This window comes from Triturus cristatus, chromosome 3_1, assembly GCF_964204655.1.
Source record: "Triturus cristatus chromosome 3_1, aTriCri1.1, whole genome shotgun sequence".
NCBI lineage: Eukaryota > Metazoa > Chordata > Amphibia > Caudata > Salamandridae > Triturus > Triturus cristatus.
The window spans coordinates 34,021,220-34,029,314 of NC_140583.1; the positions used below are offsets into that span (position 1 = coordinate 34,021,220).

Sequence of the window (8,095 nt, forward strand, 5' to 3'; positions counted from 1 at the left end):
ACGGAGGTAGGATCATTCCCAAAGAATCCTTCCACTACACCACTGCCGCAGACGACACAACCCCGATCATGGAACATCTCAACTTCCAATTCAAAACAGATGCCAAAACCACCATCCGAGGCGCCCTCGCCTAGAAACCTCCAGGATCATGCCCCGGCTTCTGCGACACCACCTTCGATTTCATTGCACCACTTACCATCGACAATAAACACTACATCTTCCCCAGACCTCAATTTTCACCTAAACCAACCCAAACATGGCTGGCCTACTCGAAAGCATAAAAAACATCGCTCCACCAAAATAGTCACCGACATCACTCACATCGCAGAATAAACACTTGACCCAGTGTTTACAGCCGGCAACAGAGTAAAGTACAGCCATATCACCAAGGTCAATTGGACGGACCACTCAATCCTCCACTTCACCACCACAGTAGCCCCCAGCCCTGCCAACAAGCCTACCAGCACCTCACATCACTGCTGGAATAAAGTATCCTACAGCCAATGGACAAACTCCCTCAACGCTCACCCTGACACCACAACCAACCTGGAACTGACTGTGAAGAACTTCACCACCTGGATCACTGACTGCGCTGACCAAGTCGTCCCCATCAAATCCACCAAACTCAAGATATGCACCAAACCTCCCAGCAGGTACACTTTGGATCATAGAATCAGGAAACGCAACTACAAGCAGCCACAAAGAAAGTGGCGCACCAGAAAGGAACCCACAGACCAGACCACCTTCAAGACATCACTCAACCACTACCAAAACTCCTGAAAGAAACAAAAAAGAAGGCCCTAGCCGACCACATTCAAGCCAGCACGAACCACAGGAAAGAACTCTTCAAGGAGTTCTCCAACCCCTCAGCAACTGAAAACACCATCACCCCTTCTCAAGAAGTTTGGGACACCCTGTCTGACTTTTCCACGACAAGATCTCCTCCATCTAAAAACACTTCGAGCCCCAACCCGCCGCCTCTGACAACCTCAGCCTCCTTACTCCCACATATGTTAACTCCAACCACTGATTCACCACATGGAACCACCTCACCACTCGGAGCACCACTACCTTCATGCACTCCCGTCAACTCAGGAGCACCCACAGACCCCTGTCCCCACCACATGTCCAACCTCAGAAACATGGCCACCAGAAAAAAACTCACCGCCTTCAACACATCCATCACCTCGGGACACCATCCCAGAAGAATGGAAACAATCGGACCTCAAACCCCTCCTCAAGAAACCTTCTGCTGATCCCAACGAGCTCAAGAACTCCCTGCCCATCTCTCTGCTTCCCATTCCCACCAAAGTCTTCAAGAAGGCCATCAACTATTGAAATACCCGTAGAAAAAGGACCTTCTAGACTCATCCCAATCCGGAGTCACGAAAACACACGGCACTGAAACCACCATGGTCGCAATGACATCAGAACCTCCTAGACCGGGGAAAAATGGCCACCTTGATCCTCTTCAACAACTCAGCTGCCTTTGACACCGTGCCCAACCACACCATGATTAAAGGCTCCACCAGATCGCAATCCGCGAGTATGGATTGCATCCTTCCTCACTGGAAGAACCCAGAGAATCCGCCTTTTACCTTGTAACCCAAGACCACCATCTAAGATGTCCCTCAAGGCTTGTCCCTCAGCTCCACACTTTTCAATGCCTACATGACCCCCCCTTGCCAACATCGTCGGAACCCAGGGACTAAACAACAAATTCTAAGCAGAAGACACAAGGTCATCCTCTCTCCATCAGAAGACCCAGCCACCAGGAGGAACAACTACCACCTGGGCATGACCAGCGTCACTGACTGGCTGCAAAACAACTGCCTCAAACTCAACAAGACAAAACTGAAGTACTGACCTTCAGGATCAGCACGTCCCCGTGGAACAACTCCTGGCGGCCCACGGAATTAGGACCCCCACTCACTCCCACCGACAAAGCCCGGGACCTTGACAACATCCTGGACAGCAAACGCCCCCAGAAAAAACATAATGCAGTCTCCTCGGCCTGCTTCCTCACTCTTCGCATGCATGCACCTAAAGATCTTCAAATGGCTCCCCGTTAGCATCAGACGTAGCATCACTCAAGCCTCGTCACCAGCGGCTTGCCCTACAGCAACACACTCTAAATAGGAATCACACCCCACCTCCTGAAGAGACTTCAGACCACACAGAACACGGCAGCCAGACTCATCCTCGACCTCTCCAAATGGACCCACACCTCAAGAAAACTCCACTAGTCCCCCATCCACAAGAGATGTTGATTCGAGCTGCTGACCCATGCCTACAAAGCACTGCACAATCAAGGACCAGAACACATCAACAACCGCCTGAGCTTCCACCAACCATCCAGACACCTGCACTCCGGGCTCCTTCTCCATCACTCATACCTTTCGCGTCTGCACAACCAACAGTGGAAGACGTTCTTTCTCCTACCTCTTCGCGAAATCCTGGAACTGCCTCCCCCTCCGGAGTGCGCGCTTTTTGCAGAAATTCAGAATGGGACTCCAGACCAGGATGTTAAACGAATTCCCCCCTGAGTCCAGACCGGAACTCTGCTAGATCCACCGTCTCCAGTCCAGACCTGAACTCTGCTAGAGGCACCGTCTCCTGTCCAGACCTGAACTCTGCTAGATCCACCATCTGCAGTCCAGACCTGAACTCTGCTAGATCCACCGTTCCACCGTCTGCAGTTCAGACCTGAACTCTGCTAGATCCACCGTCTGCAGTCCAGACCTGAACTCTGCTAGATCCACCATCTGCAGTCCAGACCTCAACTCTGGAAGAGGCACCGTCTCCCATCCAGGCCTGAACTCTGCTAGAGGCACCGTCTCTCATCCAGACCTGAACTCTGCTAGAGGCACCGTCTCTCATCCAGACCTGAACTCTGCTAGATGCACCATCTCTCATCCAGACCTTTAACTCTGCTAGATGCACCATCTTCAATTCAGACCTTTAACTCTGCTAGATCCACCGTCTCGAGTCCAGACCTTTAACTCTGCTAGACGCACCGTCTCCAATCCGGACCTAAACTCTGCTAGATGCACCGTCTCCAATCCGGACCTAAACTCTGCTAGATGCACCGTCTCCAGTCCAGACCTGAACTCTGCTAGATGCACCGTCTCCAATCCGGACCTGAACTCTGCTAGATCCACCGTGTCCAGACCTGAACTCTGCTAGATGCACCGTCTCCAGTCCAGAAATTGAACTCTGCAAAACGCACCATCACCATCCAGACCTGAACTCTGCTAGATCCACCGTCTCCAGTCCACACCTGAACTCTGCTAGAGGCACTGTCTCCCGTCCAGACCTCAACTCTGCTAGAGGCACCGTCTCCCGTCCAGACCTCAACTCTGCTAGAGGCACCGTCTCCCGTCCAGACCTCAACTCTGCTAGAGGCACCGTCTCCCATCCGGGAGACCTCAACTATGCTAGAGGCACCGTCTCCCATCCAGACCTCAACTATGCTAGAGGCACCGTCTCCCATCCAGACCTCAACTATGCTAGAGGCACCGTCTCCCATCCAGACCTCAACGATGCTAGAGGCACCGTCTCCCATCCAGACCTCAACGATGCTAGAGGCACCGTCTCCCATCCAGACCAGAACTCTGCTAGATCCACCATCTCCAGTCCAGACCTGAACTCTGCTAGATGCACTCTCAAGTCCAGACCTAGTACTTTGAGGCACCAATTCCAAATATGTTGTGCAGAAGAAATCTTGTACATTCCGAGCATAACAAAGGCTAATCAATGAAAACTTCAAGCTTTCAATTTTTTTTCAAGCCCAAAGTAACCTAGCCTACCCCACTAAACAACCCTAAAAACAGAGAAGGAAAGGAAGTGCAGGTGCAACAATTAAGGGGACCATGAGAAAATGGTAGGAGGATGGCATACCTCACAGGAGGGGGACATGAAAATATTGAGGTTTAAATGCTTTGATTGGAAGATAGACTTCTTACATGTATCTAGACTTAATTTCATTTTACGGATCCCTCTAGACCCAAACACTACTGCAAAGATCCCCCTAGACCCAAACACTACTGCACAGATCCCTCTAGACCTAAACACTACTGCACAGGTCCCTCTAGACCTAAACACTACTGCACAGGTCCCTCTAGACCAAAACACTACTGCACAGGTCCCTCTAGACCCAAACACTACTGCACAGGTCCCTCTAGACCCAAACACTACTGCACAGATCCCTCTAGATCCAAACACTACTGCACAGATCCCTCTAGATCCAAACACTACTGCAGAGAACCCTCTAGATCCAAACACTACTGCAGAGAACCCTCTAGACCCAAACACTACTGCACAGATCCCTCTAGACCCAAACACTACTGCACAGATCCCTCTAGACCCAAACACTACTGCACAGGTCCCTCTAGACCCAAACACTACTGCACAGGTCCCTCTAGACCCAAACAATACTGCACAGGTCCCTTTAGACCCAAACACTACTGCACAGGTCCCTCTAGACCCAAACACTACTGCACAGATCCCTCTAGACCCAAACACTACTGCACAGGTCCCTCTAGACCCAAACACTACTGCACAGGTCCCTCTAGACCCAAACACTACTGCACAGGTCCCTCTAGACCCAAACACTACTGCCCAGAACCCTCTAGACCCAAACACTACTGCAGAGAACCCTCTAGACCCAAACACTACTGCAGAGAACCCTCTAGACCCAAACACTACTGCAAAGATCCCCCTAGACCCAAACACTACTGCACGGATCCCTCTAGACCCAAACACTACTGCAGAGAACCCTCTAGACCCAAACACTACTGCACAAAACCCTCTAGACCCAAACACTACTGCACAGATCCCTCTAGACCCAAACACTACTGCAAAGGTCCCTCTAGACCCAAACACTACTGCACAGGTCCCTCTAGACCCAAACACTACTGCGCTGGCCCCTCTAGACCCAAACACTACTGCACTGGCCCCTCTAGACCCAAACACTACTGCACAGGTCCCTCTAGACCCAAACACTACTGCACAGAAACCTCTAGACCCAAACACTACTGCACAGAACCCTCTAGACCCAAACACTACTGCACAGAACCCTCTAGACCCAAACACTACTGCACAGAACCCTCTAGACCCAAACACTACTGCACAGAACCCTCTAGACCCAAACCAATCCCTTTAGACCCAAACACTACTGCACAGAATCCTCTAGACCCAAACACTACTGCACAGACCCAAACACTACTACACAGAACCCTCTAGACCCAAACACTACTGCACAGAACCCTCTAGACCCAAACCAATCCCTTTTGACCCAAACACTACTGCATAGATCCCCCTAGACTCCAACACTACTCTACATAACCCTCTAGACTCCAACACTACTGCACACAACCCACTAGATCCAAACACTACCGCAAAGGTCCCTCTAGACCCAAACACTACTGCACAGATCCCTCTAGACCCAAACACTACTGCGCTGGCCCCTCTAGACCCAAACACTACTGCACTGGCCCCTCTAGACCCAAACACTACTGCACAGGTCCCTCTAGACCCAAACACTACTGCACAGAAACCTCTAGACCCAAACACTACTGCACAGAACCCTCTAGACCCAAACACTACTGCACAGAACCCTCTAGACCCAAACACTACTGCACAGAACCCTCTAGACCCAAACACTACTGCACAGCTCCCTCTAGACACAAATACTACTGCACAGATCCCTCTAGACCCAAACACTACTGCAGAGAACCCTCTAGACCCAAACACTACTGCACAGATCCCTCTAGACCCACACACTACTGCACAGATCCCTCTAGACCCAAACACTACTGCACAGATCCCTCTAGACCCAAACACTACTGCAAAGATCCCCCTAGATCCAAACACTACTGCACAGATCCCTCTAGATCCAAACACTACTGCAGAGAACCCTCTAGACCCCAAACACTACTGCACAAAACCCTCTAGACCCAAACACTACTGCACAGATCCCTCTAGACCCAAACACTACTGCACAGAACCCTCTAGACCCAAACCAATCCCTTTAGACCCAAACACTACTGCACAGAATCCTCTAGACCCAAACACTACTGCACAGACCCAAACACTACTACACAGAACCCTCTAGACCCAAACACTACTGCATAGATCCCCCTAGACCCAAACCAATCCCTTTTGACCCAAACACTACTGCATAGATCCCCCTAGACTCCAACACTACTCTACATAACCCTCTAGACTCCAACACTACTGCACACAACCCACTAGATCCAAACACTACCGCAAAGGTCCCTCTAGACCCAAACACTACTGCACAGATCCCTCTAGACCCAAACACTACTGCGCTGGCCCCTCTAGACCCAAACACTACTGCACTGGCCCCTCTAGACCCAAACACTACTGCACAGGTCCCTCTAGACCCAAACACTACTGCACAGAAACCTCTAGACCCAAACACTACTGCACAGAACCCTCTAGACCCAAACACTACTGCACAGAACCCTCTAGACCCAAACACTACTGCACAGCTCCCTCTAGACACAAATACTACTGCACAGATCCCTCTAGACCCAAACACTACTGCAGAGAACCCTCTAGACCCAAACACTACTGCACAAAACCCTCTAGACCCACACACTACTGCACAGATCCCTCTAGACCCAAACACTACTGCACAGATCCCTCTAGACCCAAACACTACTGCAAAGATCCCCCTAGATCCAAACACTACTGCACAGATCCCTCTAGATCCAAACACTACTGCAGAGAACCCTCTAGACCCCAAACACTACTGCACAAAACCCTCTAGACCCAAACACTACTGCACAGATCCCTCTAGACCCAAACACTACTGCACAGAACCCTCTAGACCCAAACCAATCCCTTTAGACCCAAACACTACTGCACAGAACCCTCTAGACCCAAACCAATCCCTTTTGACCCAAACACTACTGCATAGATCCCCCTAGACTCCAACACTACTCTACATAACCCTCTAGACTCCAACACTACTGCACACAACCCACTAGATCCAAACACTACCGCACAGATTCCTCTAGAACCAAACACTACTGCACAAAACTTACCTGCATCAGCCGCTCCAAATCAGTATCCAGTCATTCAGCAGGTACATCGCTCCCAGTCAGCACCAGTCTCTACTGGGCAGTCGGCAGCCAGTCTCTGGATCTCTGAGAGTCCCTCCCCAGCAGCCTCGCTCCCGCCCGTCTGTTCACGGTCTCTGGTCTGTCGGTGCTCGTCTCTGCCCGGCGGGTGCCAATCACACCAGCTTCCCACTGCCCGCTTCTCCCTGGCTCTCACCAGCCCAGGCAGCCCTTTAAATCACATACTAACTGTTCGATGCATTAGTCTCTCGATTCACTCCCCTGCCTCATCCACTGCTCGGCCATCGCTGATTGAGAAAAAACGCCGGCGCGTGCAGAGTACAGCTGCAGGCCTCCTGATTGGACGACAATGTAGGGAGGCGGAGTCACGCAAGCACAACAACAGGACAGGTGTTCCTTACTTATGATCCGATTGGACACATCGGTGTCCGGAAGTTGCGGCCTTTGGTGCTCAACAGCCAATAGGGGAAGGATGCGAAAGCAGTTAGGGGAGGAACTGTAAAGAGAGTCTGCCAGCAGCAGGTCAGGAGTGAAAAACATGATGTAAAAGTATGCTTTGTTTTGGGGGCAGATTCATATAGCGCGAACTGAATCCGAAGGTATTGGAGCGCTTTACATGAACACCGGTTACGGACAAGGATACATTCATTTTTTTGGGTAGGCACGCATTGCAGACATTATACACAGAACGGCGCCTACACTTCATGTATCCAATATAGGACGGGAAGCAAAATTCAACTTGCAAAAAAACCTGACAGACTGCCGCAAATTTATATACATATATTGAATTAAATGTCGTCTTCACCGTGAAATATCAGAGACAACAGTAGATGGCGCTCTTCATCCACGGAAGACGGGAAACGTTAATTACAGGAAAGTGCGAGATGCACTGATTTTGGAACGACAGGAGGTTAAAGCAGAAGGGAGGTTATTAACAAGCATTGATCATGCCACAGCTACTATGACTATCTTTTTCATGCGCTACA

General features: G+C 50.6%; 1 protein-coding gene across 1 annotated transcript in view; it reads right to left on the bottom strand.

Annotated features, from left to right (window-relative positions):
* Positions 1 to 7,398, bottom strand: part of LARGE2 (LARGE xylosyl- and glucuronyltransferase 2) — a 305,710-nt gene extending 298,312 nt beyond the window's left edge. Inside the window, exon 1 of the mRNA XM_085646702.1 lies at positions 7,074 to 7,398. The gene's annotated coding sequence lies outside the window, so the exon portion shown is untranslated. The remainder of the gene's footprint in view (positions 1 to 7,073) is intronic.
* Between the last annotated feature and the right edge of the window lie 697 nt (positions 7,399 to 8,095).